This window comes from Bombina bombina, chromosome 4 (genome assembly GCF_027579735.1).
Source record: "Bombina bombina isolate aBomBom1 chromosome 4, aBomBom1.pri, whole genome shotgun sequence".
In the NCBI taxonomy this organism is placed as follows: domain Eukaryota; kingdom Metazoa; phylum Chordata; class Amphibia; order Anura; family Bombinatoridae; genus Bombina; species Bombina bombina.
This window is the reverse complement of record NC_069502.1, coordinates 388,362,560-388,382,406: the sequence shown is the minus strand read 5'-3', so window position 1 is coordinate 388,382,406 and position 19,847 is coordinate 388,362,560. Positions and strand designations below refer to the sequence as shown.

General features: G+C 38.8%; 1 protein-coding gene across 2 annotated transcripts in view; it reads right to left on the bottom strand.

The window, feature by feature from the left end:
- Positions 1-19,390, bottom strand: part of ZNF639 (zinc finger protein 639) — a 38,432-nt gene extending 19,042 nt beyond the window's left edge. Inside the window, exon 1 of one of the 2 annotated variants that reach the window (XM_053710161.1) lies at positions 19,314-19,390. The gene's annotated coding sequence lies outside the window, so the exon portion shown is untranslated. Of the gene's footprint in view, positions 1-4,538; positions 4,681-19,313 lie in introns of those variants that run through there. The other variant, XM_053710160.1, reaches the window with a different exon arrangement.
- Between the last annotated feature and the right edge of the window lie 457 nt (positions 19,391-19,847).

Genomic DNA, 19,847 nt, shown 5'->3' with positions numbered 1-19,847 from the left:
GTAGTTTTCCAACCTCCAGTTAGATTTTAAAAAGACCTTTATTCATTTCTTACAGGGTCCATCATATCAACAACGTTTCAAACCTATACCAGGTTAAGACATGATTAAGAACCTGGTATAGGTTTGAAACGTTGTTGATATGATGGACCCTGTAAGAAATTAATAAAGGTCTTTTTAAAATCTAACTGGAGGCTGGAAAACTACTTCTTTTGAATACATATTGGGGTCTGGCTAACCCCTTTCCATGCCCCAGAAGGAAAAAAGGTGCTGTCTTTCACTATCACATTTATAATACTGTGTAAGATCCCCCATTAGCCCTCAACCTCACTAATCCCCCACCAACAGCTCTCTAACCATCCCCTCTACCTTAATAGGCGCCATCTTGGGTACTGGCAGCTGTCTGCCAGTACCCAGTTAAGTAAAAAAATATGCTTTTTTAAAAAACAATTGCCCTTTTCTGTAGTGTAGCTTCCCCCCCACCCCAAGACCAACCCCTCACCCCTTCCAGATCCCTTAGATGCTTTTTATAAAAACTAACATACCCGTTTTTTTTAACTTTTATTATTAAAATTTTCTGTAGTGTAGCGGTTCCCACCCGCTCCCGCCCCTTTGGCGCCCCAGTTGGTCCTGCCCCCTCCACATCACAAGGCCCATCGATGGCCGCCCACCCACCAACGATACCGGCCATCGATGTCCGGTGCAGAGAGGGCCACAGAGTGGCTCTCTCTGCATCGGATGGCCATGCAGGGTTATTGCAGGATGCCTTGATATCGAGGCATCACTGCAATAACCGGAAAGCGGCTGGAAGCGATCAGGATCGCTTCCACCGCTTTCAGAGACTGAGGACGTGCAGGGTACATCCTTGGTCGTTAAGGGGTTAATCACTGCAGATTGAAATGCATAGAATAGGTGCAGACCCAATATTATCTAACATGCTAACAATGCAGAGAACTGATGGCAGAAAAATGCAAGTAAAAAAACGTTTTTGTTCATTAAACTTAGCTTGATGATGTTGCAGTCTGTTGTGTAATTATTTTATCAGGTGATGTTTAGCAAATGTTTTTGTTCATTAAACTTAGATTGATGAAGATACAATCTATATTATTAGGTTTATAATGCTGTTTAGTATTTAAAGTCTTCATTTCAAACCTTTAAAAATAATGTATTAGGTGTTACTTATGACAATTTTGAGAGGAGCCTGGAACCTTACTCCCTCACTTTCCATTGACTTACATTATAAACTGGGTTTCAATTTACAACCATTCCTCCTGGAACCTAACCCCGGCGTAAACTGAGGGAGAATATATATATAGGGAGTGCAGAATTATTAGGCAAGTTGTATTTTTGAGGATTAATTTTATTATTGAACAACAACCATGTTCTCAATGAACCAAAAAAAACTCATTAATATCAAAGCTGAATAGTTTTGGAAGTAGTTTTTAGTTATAGCTATTTTAGGGGGATATCTGTGTGTGCAGGTGACTATTACTGTGCATAATTATTAGGCAACTTAACAAAAAACAAATATATACCCATTTCAATTATTTATTTTTACCAGTGAAACCAATATAACATCTCAACATTCACAAATATACATTTCTGACATTCAAAAACAAAACAAAAACAAATCAGTGACCAATATAGCCACCTTTCTTTGCAAGGACACTCAAAAGCCTGCCATCCATGGATTCTGTCAGTGTTTTGATCTGTTCACCATCAACATCGCGTGCAGCAGCAACCACAGCCTCCCAGACACTGTTCAGAGAGGTGTACTGTTTTCCCTCCTTGTAAATCTCACATTTGATGATGGACCACAGGTTCTCAATGGGTTTCAGATCAGGTGAACAAGGAGGCCATGTCATTAGATTTTCTTCTTTTATACCCTTTCTTGCCAGCCACGCTGTGGAGTACTTGGACGCGTGTGATGGAGCATTGTCCTGCATGAAAATCATGTTTTTCTTGAAGGATGCAGACTTCTTCCTGTACCACTGCTTGAAGAAGGTGTCTTCCAGAAACTGGCAGTAGGACTGGGAGTTGAGCTTGACTCCATCCCCAACCCGAAAAGGCCCCACAAGCTCATCTTTGATGATACCAGCCCAAACCAGTACTCCACCTCCACCTTGCTGGCGTCTGAGTCGGACTGGAGCTCTCTGCCCTTTACCAATCCAGCCACGGGCCCATCCATCTGGCCCATCAAGACTCACTCTCATTTCATCAGTCCATAAAACCTTAGAAAAATCAGTCTTGAGATATTTATTGGCCCAGTCTTGACGTTTCAGCTTGTGTGTCTAGTTCAATGGTGGTCGTCTTTCAGCCTTTCTTACCTTGGCCATGTCTCTGAGTATTGCACACCTTGTGCTTTTGGGCACTCCAGTGATGTTGCAGCTCTGAAATATGGCCAAACTGGTGGCAAGTGGCATCTTGGCAGCTGCACGCTTGACTTTTCTCAGTTCATGGGCAGTTATTTTGCGCCTTGGTTTTTCCACACGCTTCTTGCGACCCTGTTGACTATTTTGAATGAAACGCTTGATTGTTCGATGATCACGCTTCAGAAGCTTTGCAATTTTAAGAGTGCTGCATCCCTCTGCAAGATATCTCACTATTTTTTACTTTTCTGAGCCTGTCAAGTCCTTCTTTTGACCCATTTTGCCAAAGGAAAGGAAGTTGCCTAATAATTATGCACACCTGATATAGGGTGTTGATGTCATTAGACCACACCCCTTCTCATTACAGAGATGCACATCACCTAATATGCTTAATTGGTAGTAGGCTTTCGAGCCTATACAGCTTGGAGTAAGACAACATGCATAAAGAGGATGATGTGGTCAAAATACTCATTTGCCTAATAATTCTGCACTCTGTGTGTGTGTGTGTGTATATATATATATATATATATATATATATATATATATATATATATATATATATATATATACACACACACCGTTTTGTTGGGCTTTTGCTTTTTTACTTTATGTGTTTTTGAAGCTGAGCAACCTGGACCTATGTGTCATGATATATATTGTATGTATGATATGTATTGTAAGGTGACAGAAGGAAATTTTGAAATGTTTTCCAAAACTCGTAAATACATTTCGCCATTATACAATTTATGTATGTGTTCATATCTGAATTACTGTTTCTCAAAATGATGCATGTCTAAAAAGTGTGTCACCAACATGAAGTTTGGAAAGTTCTGCTTTACACCTTAACCAGTTTGTTACAGTCTATACAGCCTGTGACTTAGTACAACTAGGCTGCTTTTTTTTTCTTATGTTGATTTCGTGCAGCAGCCAATCAGACTTTTGTGTCGTATGCCACGCAATTTGATTGGCTGCCGCACGAAGACAACATAAAAATAAAAGTCAGTCTAGTCTAGTAAAGGGCAGACAGCTACGGAAGAAGAGGATGTCAGATTAGGGTATAACTTTTGTTTAGTGTAAAAAAAAGATTTTAACACTTAACCCAAGGGTTGAAAAATCTGTTTAAAATTTAGGAGCCACTAAGAATATTTATGAGCCAGGCATACTTTTAGGAGCCAGACAGTGGTATATGTATATAGATATATGGAGAATAACCCAAAAAGTTAGGAGCCAGTTGTAACTTTCCAGGAGCCAATGGCTCCTGGGTTTGTCGAGCCCTGAATTAACCTTATACTAAAAGCTTTTCTTACAATTTTTTGTTCTACTATGCACAAATTTACCATCACTTTAGTACTGGATTAAATTTTACAGGTGTTCATTAAAATCAGCTGTTTGTGTGCCCAGTAAACAGGGGTGTGTCTATCTCTCTCACTCCTAATATTATACATATTGCAGCTTTAACCCACTCCCAGTAATAGATCCAATGTCTAATTAACAATAATTTGATATCTAGCTGGGAAATATTAGTACCTTCGCAGTTAAATAGACTCAGATTTTGATGAACAAAGGTTTAACTCCCAGACTCTGATTGTGGTTCAATTTATTGACATTTGGAAGGATTAAACACTTGCACATCTTTCATAATCATCCAACAACCAGTCTGATCGAAGTTTAATGCCAATTTAAAGACTGGTGTGATTGCAGCAAGGCTTATTTTAATGATTCGATCGTTTTGGTTATTGTGATGTATAGACTATATGAAAGTAAACTGCAGCTAGGGTTGCTACCCAACCCTAACTGCAGCATAATTTGGTAGTACGACTAACACTTGATCCCAATAGTTGTGCACACCAAGACTGGAAACAAGAGCCTTATATACAATTTGCACTAATCTATGACACGTTACTAATAGTAACGACAGTGTGTTATACAGCCCTATGCAACATTTTAGAGGTCTCCTTTGTTTCTTGGAATATTGGTGTAATCGAGAGAATTTGACTCAAGTTCCATGGTTGTAACTTTGTCACCCAATGCCTTACGCACCCACCATCTACAAGGAATGCTCAATGAATGAGAGGATTTGGGGATAAACCCAGATCTGCACTGTCCTATGAGATCGCAGCAATCACTAAGTATTAAATCATCACACAATTATCTATAATATATCTCTCTTACCGGATCTGCCTACAGGCCCAAACAGAGAGATCTACACACGACAATGCGAACACTGTTCGGGCACCTCTTGCCCTGACAGGCCGGGGACTGAAACAACATGGAGCTCACTCCTCCCAGAAGCCTGAGAGGAAAGAGGGACAGAGAGGCGGAAGACAAGTACCGGTGTGAGAGCCTAGGAAAGCAACACAGCGACCTCTAGTAGTCGCCAGGTAGGTGCAAGCCGCGCAGGAGAAGAGATAGAAGCTGCGACTTGTTGCTGTCTCCCACTGGGACGTCAGACTCAGCAGCACTGTTCTGCTATGTCAGGTTGCACCAAATATGTCTATACTGTCTAAACTCAAAACGCACTATTTGCACATTATTAAAAACGCACTATTTGCACATTATTAAAGAGAGGCACAGTTGTAAATTACACAGACTTATAGATCAATTTAATCAGTCAGTGACTGGTGATATGTACAATATTTATATTGCACGTTAGCACTTTATGTAGTGAAACGGTATAAATAAGAGTTGCATTTATGTAAACTATATAATGTGATGATAATGGTTTGTCCACCATAGTTAAAGGGACAGTATACACTCGTTTTCATATAACTGTATGCAATAGACACTACTATAAAGAATAAGATTAACAGATACTGATACAGTACCAAAATCCAGTATAAAACTGTTTTAAAAACTTACTTAGAAGCGAAGCTCTCAGTTTAGCTCTGTTGGGAAATACTCCCCTATGAAAAGACCCTTTACACAAACAGGAGCAAGCTGGGGAAGGTATCTGACGGTACTCACAAAAAACTTTGGGGATTGGTTAGTGTTTTATCTTAATTATATAAGGAGATCAAGCACAGGTCTTCATAACTGTAAACTTTATTAACCCCTTAAGGACAAGGCCATTTTTAATTTTTTTTTCCCTTAAAGGGACATAATACTCACATAGTTGCCAACTGTCCCGTTTTTGCCGGGACAGTCCCGGAATTTGGGACCCAGTCCCGGAATTTGGGACCCAGTCCCGGCCATTTAAATGTCCCGGCAACCGTTTTGTGGCTTATAAATCACTTGAGTTAACTGACAGTGTTTTGTTAATAAAGTTTGTTATATTAAAAAAAAAAGTCAGTTTCTCCTCCCCGTCAGCTGGCTGTGCAGTGACATCACATTTGGCGCGGGTAACGGTTGTTGATGTGCCTCTGATTGATACCTCCGTGCAGCGTGTAACTGGTGTGATGGTAAACAGCACAACTCCTTAGTCTCCTGATCTGCACAGTGTAAGCCAGTTTATTATCTTAAATACACAAAGGTATTTTATTTTTTAAAGTGTATTGTGTCTGTCTCGCTTTTTTATTCCTCACCCCCAGCAATATATTTGTCCCTTCATATGCAAGTAAAAATAAAGCCCCAGATAAAGTTTTCAATTATTCTTGCAGTTAACGTTGTCTGCTACTGTTTTACTGTTCATGAAGTATAGTTTTACTTTATTCTGAACAAATTTATCATTTAAATAATTCAGCATTTACCATTTATATAGTACACTACAGAAGCCAACTTGCAAATACTGTATGTGCTTCCTTGAAAGTTATTATTTAGATGGGAAAATAAACTGTACAACAGCATCAGGGAACTGAATGCTGCGCATAACAAAAATGCATTCCTTGTGATCACCAGACGATGCAGAGAGCATATCCCACGGTGTCAGTGTTTGGGAGGAATGCCTGTCAGCTGCTGGGGTCTCATAATTTATTTTAGATCACGGAGTTCTGAGGAGGTAACAAAAGTCACCTATTAACTTGTTGCTGTCTGAGTTAAATTGCGTGTGAGCTGCATGTGAGATAGAAATGGTGGATGAATTATTAGAACAAATATGGGACTTTTATGGCACTTAATTAACCTTTACTATTACAAAGCACAGCATGTGAGTAACTCAGTGAAATGGTGATACATACAGGGGAGAGATTCATTTACTTAAACAAGACCAACCCCTAAGTGATTAACTCCTTGCTTCCAGAGATGCTGTGGTGCACAGAGGGTAATTCTGTCTGGCATATGAAAGGTTACAAATATATTGCATTCAAATGTTTTTCTCCCTCTAAATCCAACTTGTACAGACCTTTTAATCGCCACAAATATAGCTTGGAGTTGTGCAAACATGTATTTTTTTCTACATTCCAGTTACATGTAAACATATTAAATGTGTAAATTCTGCTAGCTATAACTGTTAATGATCAATAATTGCTTCTTGTGACCTCCCTTACTTCACCTATAACTGCTCACTATGTCTCCTCCACTAACTGCTCCTCATGTCCCCTCCCTAACTGCACTTATAATTGCTCCCCATGTCCTTCCCCTAACTGCACCTATAACTGCTCCTCATGTCCCCTCCCCTAACTGCTCCCTATGTCCCCTCCCCTAACTACACCTATAACTGCTCCATATGTCCCCTCCCCTAACTGCACCTATAACTGCTCCCCATGTTATATATAATATTGTATATATATTAAAGTCAGACTGCTAATTTCTAAATACAAAGCCACAGAATGTGACTTTTGTTTGAATGATCCATTTTGAGTCTGCACAGGAGTGAGACATAAGGGCATGTAATCTTTTAAACTGGTTCTTTATTTAGCTTTTTTTCCCACCATAATAAATAGGCGGAGCTTAATTATGCTAATTATGTGGGTTTGGCAAAGTGGGCGGAGCTTTAGGGCAGGGGGTGTGGTTAAAATTTCAATGCAGGTAATTGATAGCTGCAAAGTGTCCCTGGAAATATTTTTGAAATGTTGGCAACTATGTGATATGCTAAATCACTTGAAACTGATGCAGTATAACTGTAAAAAGCTGACATGAAAATATCACCTGAGCATCTCTATGTAAAAAAGGAAGATATTTTACCTCACAATTTCCTCAGCTCAGCAGAGTAAGTTCTGTGTAAAAAGTTATACTCAGCTGCTCCCAGCTGCAGGTAAAAAAAATTAAAAAAAATGAAGAAATGAACAGCAGCCAATCAGCATCAGCAGTGCTGAGGTCATGAACTCTTACTGTGATCTCATGAGATTTGACTTAATTCTCATGAGATTTCATAGTAAGCTTCCTTTACCTGATTGGTGAAATAATATGAGAGTGCACAATGCTAGTCCCTTCAGATGTCCCAGGACAAACACACTAAAATGCTGCTTAGAAATCCTTTACAATGGGAGGTGGCTACTGAGGAACTTTTGAGGTAAAATATCTTTCTTTTTTACATAGAGATGTTCAGGAGATATTTTCTAGTCAGCTTTTTACAGCTATGCTGCATCACGTTCAAGTGTTTAAACATTTGGGTATTATGGCCCTTTAAGTACCTGGGCTATTTTTACATTTCTGTGGTGTTTGTGTTTAGCTGTAATTTTCCTCTTACTCATTTACTGTACCCACACATATTATATACCGTTTTTCTCGCCACTAAATGGACTTTCTAAAGATACCATTATTTTCATCATATCTTATAATTTACTATTAAAAATATTATAAAATATGAGGAAAAAAATTGAAAAAAAACACACTTTTTCTAACCTTGACCCCCAAAATCTGTTACACATCTACAACCACCAAAAAACACCCATGCTAAATAGTTTCAACATTTTATCCTGAGTTTAGAAATACCCAATGTTTACATGTTCTTTGCTTTTTTTGCAAGTTATAGGGCAATAAATACAAGTAGCACTTCGCTATTTCAAAACCACTTTTTTTCAAAATGAGCGCTAGTTACATTGGAACCCTGATATCTGTCAGGAATACCTGAATATCCCAGAAAGAGCAGACTTATATGGCTTTGGCGTTGCTTTTTGGTAATTAGAAGGCTGCTAAATGCCACTGCGCACCACACGTGTTTTATGCCCAGCAGTGAAGGGGTTAATTAGGGAGCATGTAGGGAGCTTGTAGAGTTAATTTTAGCTTTAGTGTAGTGTAGTAGACAACCCATAGGGGCATATTTATCAAGGTCTGGCGGACCTGATCCGACACTGCGGATCAGGTCCGCCAGACCTCGCTGAGTACGGCGAGCAATACAATACGCTCGCCGTATTCAGCATTGCACCAGCAGCTCACAAGAGCTGCTGGTGCAACGCCGCCCCCTACAGACTCGCGGCCAATGGGCCGCCAGCAGGGGGTGTCAATCAACCCGATCATACTCGATCGGGTTGTATTGTGGCGATGTGTGTCTGCCTGCTCAAAGCAGGCGGACAGGTTATGGAGCAGAGGTCTTTGTGACCGCTGCTTCATAACTGCTGTTTCTGGCGAGTCTGAAGACTCGCCAGAAACACGGGCCATCAAGCTCCATACGGAGCTTGTTAAATAGAGCCCAAAGTATTGATCTAGGCCCATTTTGGTATATTTAATGCCACCATTTCATCGCCATATGCAATCAAATTTTAAAAAAAAACGTAAAATCTTTCGCAATTTTAGGTTTCTCACTGAAATTATTTACAAACAGCTTGTGCAATTATGGCACAAATGGTTGTAAATGCTTCTCTGGGATCCCCTTTGTTCAGAAATAGCAGACATATATGTCTTTGGCAATGCTTTTTGGTAATTAGAAGGCTGCTAAATGCCGCTGCACATCACATATGTATTATGTCTAGCAGTGAAGGGGTTAATTAGGGATCTTGTAGGGAGCTTGCAGGGGTAATTTTAGCTTTAGTGTAGAGATCAGCCTCCCACCTGACACATCAGACTCCCTGATCCCCCCCAAACAGCTCTCTAACCCTCCCCCTCTACATCATTGGGAGCCATCTTGGGTACTGGCAGCTGTCCATTCCCCCCCCACACTTTTCTGTAGTGTAGCTTCCCCCCCCCCCAAAGACTAAACCCCCACCCCCTCCCAGTTCACTTCGGTTATTTATATTAAAATTTTTATTCCCCCTCTCTCCCTCTAAATTTAAACAAACTGTTCCATAGTGTAATGGATCCCACCCGCTCCCTCCCCGTGCACGCGCCCGCCTCCCCCATCTACCCCGTCCACGATCCTGCCCACCTCTGCACTCAGCAAGCCATCGATTGCCGCCCACCCGCCTCCCACGTCGGCTGTGCAGAGAGGGCCACAGAGTGGCTCTCTCTGCATTGGATGGGGAAAAATGTTATTGCAGTGATGCCTCGATATCGAGCAGGGGGTGCAGAGGTCGCAATTGCGACTGGGCCCACAAGGGTGGGGGCCCAGATTCAAAAAAACTATTTATTTTTTTTACAATAAAAAACGTTGACCTGCCACTGCCTGCACTGATATCATGTGAGTGTGACATGATGCTTCACTAGTGTCTCTGACTACAGGGGTTAGTGTTTCTGTTTTACCCATTGGTGTTTATGTGTGTGTGTACGTATGTATGTATGCGACTGTGTGTGTATTTATGCATGTATGTGTGTGTGTGTATGTTTGTGGAACCAGCAAATTACAGACCTTTTTTTACTACAGCATGGGGGGGGGGGGGGTAAACAGTGTCAGTCTATACAGTGTCACTATATACAGTACGGGGGGCTGGACTATGTCACAGACTACTGTGGTCACTTTATAAAGTACTGGGGTGGGTAGGGTCAGGCCAGCCATCTCACCGGCAGATTACAGACTGTGTCACTGACTCACTATATACAGTGCTGGTGGGTTAAACAGTGTCACTATATACAGTAATAGGGGGTCAGACCATCTCACAAACTGTGGGCACAGGGTACCTCCTTTTACAGACATGTAATCTGATTCACATTTTTTTTTGTGTTAAATGTAAATATATATATATATATATATATATATATATATATATATATATATATATATATATATGTATCAAATTCACTTTTTTTGGGGGGGGGGTGATGGGGCCCTTCTTAGATTCTTGCACCTGGGCCCTGTGGTTTCTAGTTACGCGTATCGAGGCATCACTGCAATAACCGGAAAGCGGCTGGAAGCCGCTTTCAACCCCAACGTCGTGCAGGGTACGTCGCTGGTCTTTAAAGACCAGTTTGTGCAAGACGTACCCTGTACGACATATGTTGTTAAGGGTTTAAGAATCTATACACACAATGCCAGAGGCACTTCCTGACTCTACCATTGTGCACATAACAACAGGTCGATATGGTTGATACCAACTGATAATCTCAATATCACACATTTCCTTTTTTCTTTTCTTTTTAAACAACAGAAAACTTAAAGTACACTTTTTTTTTTTTTTTAACTGTAGTTTATGTGAAAAAACTTCAGTCCCTTTTAACATTGTTCAATGAGACGATTAGGTTTTTTGATATATCAACCTGACCTTGTTTGCATTGCATCACTGGCAGGCAAGTCAGTCAAGCTTTGCAAAGTTTCTCTGGCATCTTCATTCTCCAGCTGCAATGGAGTGTTCAATGTATCCTCACAGGTTTCTTTCACTGTCGAATTGTTGTGAACTGATGGAATAGCCATCAAATGTCTACGATTCTTACGTAAACATTGCCCATCATTGGTTTGAACTACATACGATCTTGGAGAATATTGCTGGATAACTGTCCCTTCAGTATTCCAGCTGTTTGAACCTTGTACTCACACAGGAATTTGTACCAGCTCGATCATAGTATTCATTCCTTTTTTCTCTTAGTTTCAGTTTGGTTTCTATTACATGTTTTTGTGCGAACCTTTTCCAAGGTTTTACAACTGGTACTCGTGTGACCAGCTGTCTGCCAAGCAATAATTCTGCCGGTGACTTCCCACATTTTAAAGGAGTAGCTCTATAGCTAAGAAGAGCCAGACATGGATCCTCGTCTGTATCTGTTGCTTTACGAAGTATGTTTTTCACTATCTTTACTCCAGCTTCTGCTAATCCATTTGCTTGTGGATATCCCAGGCTGGATGTTCGATGTTCAAATTCATAGGTACTGGCAAAACCCCTAAACTCTCTATAATTGAATTGAGGACCATTGTCTGATATTATTACTCTTGGAATGCTTTTACTTTTTTGATCACTGTACTTGCTGACTCATCTTCCAATAATGCTATCTCTGTGTAATTAGAGAAGTAATCCATTACTAAGATATAATGCTGATTTTTGAAAACAAACAAGTCCATTCCTAACTTTTCCCAGGGTGCCAACGGAAAGTCTGTATCCAGTATAGGCTCTTTAGGTAACTGAGGTCTGAATTTTTGGCAAGTCCGGCATTGAGTGATCATTGTCTCAATGTTTTCATTCATGTTTGGCCAGTACAAAATGTCTCTAGCTTGTCTTTTTGTCTTTTCTATACCTGAATGACCTTCATGTAGTCTTTTCAGTATTTGACTTTGCAAACTCGCTGGTACAATTATCTTTTGTCCTTTCAAACGTACCCCTTTTATTAAAGAAAGTTCAGAAATGTATGGTCTATACAGTGATGGCATTAGTGTCTTGAATTTGCCACTAGAAACTGCTTTTTTCACTTGACTTAAAAGAGCATCTGTTTCTGTAGCCTGTTCTATTGCTGCCCACATTGCATGACTAAACGGGGCTGTCTTCAAGATTAGATAGACGTGAACAGTAACCTCTTTCTGCAGCTGTAAGTCCTCATTGTTAAATGGTAAGTAAGCTCGTGACAGAGCATCCGCTACCACCAACTCCTTGCCAGGTATAAAATCCAAGGTGAAGTCATACCTTTGAAGTCTTAGCAACAAACGTTGAATTCTTGGAGGTGCATCTATCAAGCCCTTTTGGTAGATGTGAATCAAAGGTTTGTGATCAGTTTCTGCTGAAAATACTCTCCCATACAAATAAACATGAAATTTTTCACATCTGTATACCAGTCCCAGTGTTTCCTTTTCAATTTGAGCATATGATTTTTCAGTATCTGTCAATGCCCTAGATGCATAAGTCACAGGCATCCATCCCTAGCCTTGATTTTGAAATAGAACTGCTCCCAATCCATTCTGTGAAGCATCAGTTGACAACTTTGTTTTTGCTGTTGGATCAAAGAATTGCAGAGTTGGTGCAGTAGTAAGCATTTCCTTCAAAAACTTCCATTCTTTCTGGTCATTCTCTGACCATTCCCAGGCATAGTTCTTTCTGAGTAGTTGTCGCATTAGTACAGTTTTGTCTGGTAAATTAGGTATGAACTTGCCAAGGTAATTCACCATTCCTAGTAAGCGTTGTATATCTTGCTTATTTTCTGGCTGTGGCATTTCTGTAATTGCCTTAATCTTATTCATGTCTGGTAAAACACCACATCCAGTTAGTTGTTCTCCCAAATATTGAATTGAAGTTTTTCTGAATTGACACTTTGTCTTATTGAACTTCAAATTATTCTCCTTAGCAACATCTAAGACCATCTTTAGCCTTTCATCATGTTCTTGCTTAGTTTTACCCCAGATCAGAATATCATCGATGAATCAGAATATCATCGATGAATATGGTTGTGCCTGGTATTCGTTCAAGAAGTTGCTGCATGGTACTATGAAACACTTCTGGTGCTGAACACAAGCCGAAGGGCAGTCGTTTGTACCTCACATAAGGAGTATTGAAAGTGCAGAGTTTCATGCTTTCCTCCTCTAGTGGAATTTGCCAAAATCCTGAGGATGCATCCAGTTTACTGAATACAGTTGCTCCACTTAGCTCCCCAAGCAATTCTGGTTTTGTTGGTAAGTGGAAGTGTTCTCTTAAGATGCTTTTATTCAGTTCCTTGGGATCAATACAGATTCTGAGACCCCCATCCGATTTTTCCACCAACACCATAGAATGAACTCATTCAGTAGGTGTCTTGATTTTCTTTATAATACCTTTATCCTCCATCCTGGCAAGTTCCCGTTTAAGACGATCCCTTAGAGCAACTGGAACATTGTTTCACACATTTGAAGACCCAGACAATCTCAGATTCACCTACGAGATTAGCAGTACTGAGATCACATTTTTGGACTTAAAGATAACGATCGCCAATGGGAAACTCAAGACCTCCACACATTTTAAACCAGTGGACTGCAACAACTACATCCACAACGAGAGTTGTCATCACTCTAGATGGAAAGAGAATATACCGAAGGGGCAGCTACTCAGATTAAAAAAGAACTGCTCAGATCACAACCTATGGGAAACCCAGGTGGAGGTACTAAAGACACGATTCCTGGAAAGAGGATATGACGAAGAGAGACTTAATAAAGATATAGAGGAGGTCAGAAGCAGAGACCGCAAAGAACTTCTCAAATATAAGGATAAGAGGGCCAAAACAGATGATAACACCAATCCCATAGATGTTGCCTTTATCACTCAATATAGTGAAAATAGACGGATAATAGAAAAAATCGTACAAAAACATTGGCACCTGTTGAAGAATGACGACATCATAGGAGAAACTCTCATTGAAAAACCGAGATTTATCTATAGAAAATTGGACAACTTAAAGAACATACTATCCCCCAGTATCCCGCGTCTGAGAGAAACAAAAATAAAAGACACATCAGGAAAATACATCAAAGGATTCTATCCGTGCCCTAGCTGCAAAGCGTGCAAGAGGGGGTTAAAAATCAAGAACTTCACCTCACACAACTCCAACATCGAGTATGAGATAAAGAGTCTGATAAGATGCAGCAATAAGGGTACGATCTATATAGTCCAATGTAGCTGTGGACTCCAATACGTCGGACAGACCTCAAGGTGTCTAAAAGACAGAATACGAGAACATCTGTTACAGATTGAGCATGGTAACACTGACACGGCCCTATACAGACATTTCTCCATCAAACATAGAGGAAACATCAAAGACCTCAGCTTCTATGGAATTCAAACAATAAAACCAAATTGGAGGGGAGGGAACTATGAAAAAAGGCTTCTAATTGCAGAGTCGAGATGGATTTTTGACCTTGACTGTCTCTATCCGAAGGGTCTAAACAACAAGGAAGACTTATCCCATCTTCTAAGTCTGAAGTAAACACATAACTACATTAATGTGAAACCGACTACACAACAACAGAAAAGAACAAGGGAAAGAAAAAATCAGACGAAAAACCTCATGGAATTCTCCACTCCAAAACATATATGGGAGTAAACAAGAGACAAAAACCTCACGAAATTCTGCACTTCAAAGCAGACATAGGAGTAAACAAGAGATATATATATATATATATAAAAATATGAAGAACACGGACCCCAATACGGGTTACAAAAAGGATGAATACACACCCTTTCAGACAACTCTAGGACATATTTGATCCTTGTATATTTAGACAAAACACATATATATATATTTTATAATTTTAGATCGTCAAATATTATCTAATTAGGAGAATTACCATTATATATAAAAAAGAACTTTAGGGACAATAACAACGGGGTCACCAATCACAGATAGTAACACTTCAGACCTAAACCAGACCAATAAAGGGATGACATAAATCATAACAACTAGTTCTTTCTAAGAGGTAGATATCCTATCTAACATAGATAGTATGTTTTATCAAATTAAACAATTTCACCATTAGAGCCCTTATTATCTTTTGCAATGTCCCAAATCCCATTTGTAGCATCACTATGAAGTGATTCAAATAATACTCACTGGCTGATAAGTTTCCTCTCGCTCCAATGTTCTTACTCTTGGGTCATATAAACATACCCTTTTATACAATGCCCCACACTCCACTAAAGATACCACCAACAAGAGATAAAAATATCTTATTGGTGGGAAACTCTCTTGACTATTATTTTATTCTATATTTTTTTGGGTTGTCAAAAGTATTAATAAGTATAGATCAATCCACCACACAGCCACCAATCGACTTAACATGTTTTTATCATATTCCCAAGATTGGTAGAAAAGTCTCTCCTTCGCCCCAATATTCACATAATATATACAATAGATCATGTAGCTACTCATAGAATATAAGTAATATACATAAGAAAATCCATCTTGCAGTAAGAATTCTACTTACTCTATTTTTCTGCCTTTTATACACAGAGCAGGCTAACATAGAGGAGTTGTAATATAAATAAGTCACTTTTTAAAAAAAATACACCAGTCCATAATATTGTAACCTGAAAAACAGACTACATATAAACTATCAATTCTTGAGAATTATACGAACCTACAAGGATATACATCTATTGCATTAATTTCATATATAAGACTCACTCTCGATTTACATGTAATCATAAGCATGTGTTTCAATATGACAATCTAGAATGACACACGCCAATCAATTGTATGCTAAACATATTGTAACTCGATCTGTATGTTTTATACACACATGAACTCTAGAATCATATATCCTGGTCTTGATCAATCGATTTCATATTACACTAACATAATGTAAATATCCGGGAGAAACCGGACATCTTGTCTTCCACTTCCGGCTTTAGAAAATTATACCGAAAGTGGATTGGTCCACAAATCTTCCGTTTTTTCGGAATTAAGATACCCATATTTGAAGCCTATAAAGTATACACAAGATAGGTGGTAAAGATACACTAACAGGAACCAAATGGGTAAAATAGATCACACAATCAGACATAATGTAAACATCCGGGAGAAACCGGAAGCCTTCTCCTCTCTCACTTCCGGTTGTAGGGAACTACACCGGAAGTCACATTACTCTAAGCACTTCCGGTTTTCAGAAATCACGGCACCCGATAATACAATAGAAGCCCAATAGAGTAACACCAGACAGGTGATAAAGAAACACAAATGGGAGACAATGTGGCACAATTAATTATTACATCTCCCAAATAAACAACTATGTTGAGATAGAGGTTAATAATGGAACAACATCCGGTTAAATACATAACCACTTCCGGTTTACCATTTCCGGTTTGACGTTTTTGGTGCAAAATCTTGGCGCCATCAATGTAGAGATGATTGGTCAGACAAAGGTATATAAGTCACCAACACCATATATTAGTCTTGAAAAAGGCCTCCTTGGCAGGCCGAAACGCGTTGACAGATATATGGTGAGTTTTATTCCTATCAGTTTTAAAATACCTAAACAGTATTACACTATGTCAGTATTTTCTATTTCCAGGTCTTGAGGAATTCCCAGAATATTTCTATTTTTATTTTTTCTTATCATCATTTTTATTTTTACCATCTATTTTTATTATTTTTTATTTTTTTCATCACACATTGGTCACACTTTTACACAATTTTATATTTGATCTTCAAACATTTTTTAGGATTACAAACAAAGGATCATTACACCAAATGGAGTAAATTCCAGGAACTTTCACACCTCCAAAACGACTTCATAATCACGTTTACTAGTTTGTGTACACACTAGTTGCTCACAAAAGATTTTTTTCAGCATTTTTTCAACATTTTTTTACAATTTTTGCGATTTGCTTTCACAACTTTGGACTGAGTATATACATATATATGTTTTTGTGGATCACATTTTTATTTGTATTTATTCACATGTTTATTTAAACTGCTTTTGTAGATCTCATCTTTGGAGACCGATTTTTTAAATATCTTTGATCACAACGCTCACATCTTTGTTTACTATACCATCATTGTTTTTATCCTTATATGACATTGTGTTGTTGTTCTTGTGCTTTTATCACATAGCTTTTGTGTTAACTACACTAGAGAGGTCACTTATCAGAGCGACCACACCATTACATTGTATATGTGAGACTCATACATAATTTAACATTCAGACAGTCACATTTGTTTTAGACTATTTTAGGACATACTTATACGAAATAGGATTTTGTCCACATGGATCCATGTACTTAACTGTTTTTAATTATATAATATTCTGTGCAAATTGTACCTAATTGTTTCTAATTATATGATATTTTGTGCAAATTGTAATAAAAAATCTTTTATAAACATTTTATATCAAACATCTAAGCCTATCCCTGTGCCACATAATCTTATACAGAGACTTTTTTATACATTTAATATATGCTACTCTAACCCATGGTCTAGCACTAGACCTACAAATATAAATCATACAAGACCCTGCCTATTTGTGGCGCTCGTATCTATCTATTCTAACATATCCTATTCACCTAGTGGGTGCTTGGGGGGCCCACTATAGACAGGAGCTAGAGGTCACCAGACGCAGCGCTGTAAGATATTAATATTCCTACATCTTTAGCCTTTCATCATGTTCTTGCTTAGTTTTACCCCAGATCAGAATATCATCGATGAATCAGAATATCATCGATGAATATGGTTGTGCCTGGTATTCGTTCAAGAAGTTGCTGCATGGTACTATGAAACACTTCTGGTGCTGAACACAAGCCGAAGGGCAGTCGTTTGTACCTCACATAAGGAGTATTGAAAGTGCAGAGTTTCATGCTTTCCTCCTCTAGTGGAATTTGCCAAAATCCTGAGGATGCATCCAGTTTACTGAATACAGTTGCTCCACTTAGCTCCCCAAGCAATTCTGGTTTTGTTGGTAAGTGGAAGTGTTCTCTTAAGATGCTTTTATTCAGTTCCTTGGGATCAATACAGATTCTGAGACCCCCATCCGATTTTTCCACCAACACCATAGAATGAACTCATTCAGTAGGTGTCTTGATTTTCTTTATAATACCTTTATCCTCCATCCTGGCAAGTTCCCGTTTAAGACGATCCCTTAGAGCAACTGGAACATTGTTTCACACATTTGAAGACCCAGTAGGGCTGGTTTGTTTCCTGGAACTACCAGAATGTTCATTTTATGCGTTTGATTTCCATATTCTAGGAACACACTGCACTTGCCAAGCATTGGAATAAAATCCCCATTATATGTCTTTAGTTTATCTGAGCTTTTCAGCAGTTCTGGTTTGTTCTTCAGTTGGTGATACTTGCTCTCGGGCATCAAATTAGCTTGTGCACCTGTATCTACTTTGTAAGCAATATTAGTGCCATTTGTAATAGCTTCAATGACCCACTCCTTATCTGTAGCTTTGCTTAAGTCAAGTATTCCAATAAAGAATTCTTCTGATTCCTCACTTTCTGACTGGTCAACAATGTGAACAGTTTTTTTAGCTTTACACATCTTTTGAAAGTGATTCCTTTTTCACATTTTCTGCAGATTTGCCCATAAGCCTTACATTGTCTTATACCATGCTGCTTTCCACATCTCGTACATAGCCAGTCTGATACAGGCTGAGAATTTGCTGTTTGTGTGATAAAACTTTTTCCTTTCATTTTATTTTCATATTGTGGATGCACTTTGTTTTTCCCCACTGTAACTGCCATTACTGGTGTTGCTGCTGTACTGTGGCAGAGTGTGAGCACTTATTCCTGTGCTGCCTCTGAACTTTGACACATTTCTACTGCCTTTTCCAGTGTTAAATCTTTCTCTCTGAGCAAGCGTTCTTTAACCCTTATATTTCTGCAGCCCATGACTAGCTGGTCTCTGATTAATGAGTTACACATTGCTCCATAATTACATGATCTACTTTTCAGTTTTAAGTCAGTTACATACTCCTCAATAGTCTCTGTTTCATTCTGCATTCTACATCTGAAAAGATACCTTTCATAGGTTTCATTGCGTCTAGGTATACAGTACTGTTCAAATTTGTCTAGAACAACCTGATAAACATCCCTTTCTTCATCTGTAAATGTGAAGGTGTTGTATACATCTATTGCTGCTGATCCTGCTACAGTCAGAAAAAGTGCAATCTTTTGTTCATCATCTTGCTCCTGAGCTCCTATAGCTCTAACAAATAGCTGGAATCTTTGCTTAAATCTCTGCCATGCATCTTCCATATTACCAGTCATTTTCAATAATGTTAGTGACTCTAGATTTCTGTTTGTTGTAAATTATGCAGTATTAATATAAAAGTCTGTAGTGCTGTTAGAATCAGTCAATTGTACAAGTTATGATGCACTTACTCATGACAATAAGCTGTAGTCACTCTGCCAGAGCCTTGACTCTCACACTTTCAATTTGCTGCAAATATTTCTTATGGATTCCTCGGAGTCCTTGCTTGTCAGTTCAGATGGAAGCAGGGAACTCCTTATTCTTACACCATTTTTTATCTTATTTATGTAAGGAGATCAAGCACATGTCTTCATAACTGTAAACTTTAAGAATTCCGATTATCCTAGCTTAGTGAAGGTATAATCTAGATTTTATTAAGGACACAGAGACGAATATTTGCATTATCTTTCTTTACTACTCAAGTGCAGCTTTTAAAGTACATAAAAACACATAAACATTTAAAATAAAACAGAAAAAATAGAGTCTATATAACTAGCCAATGAGAATGCTAGGTTAGAGACAAAAGAGAAAATGGACCAATCAGAGGACCCATATTGGCCATAAACAGACCAGTGAGCACCCCATCTTCCTCTTTCTTGTTTGATGCTCATAAACAGGAAACTTTTGAAGAAATTTAATAGTCCCAACAGTCCAAGGAATAAACA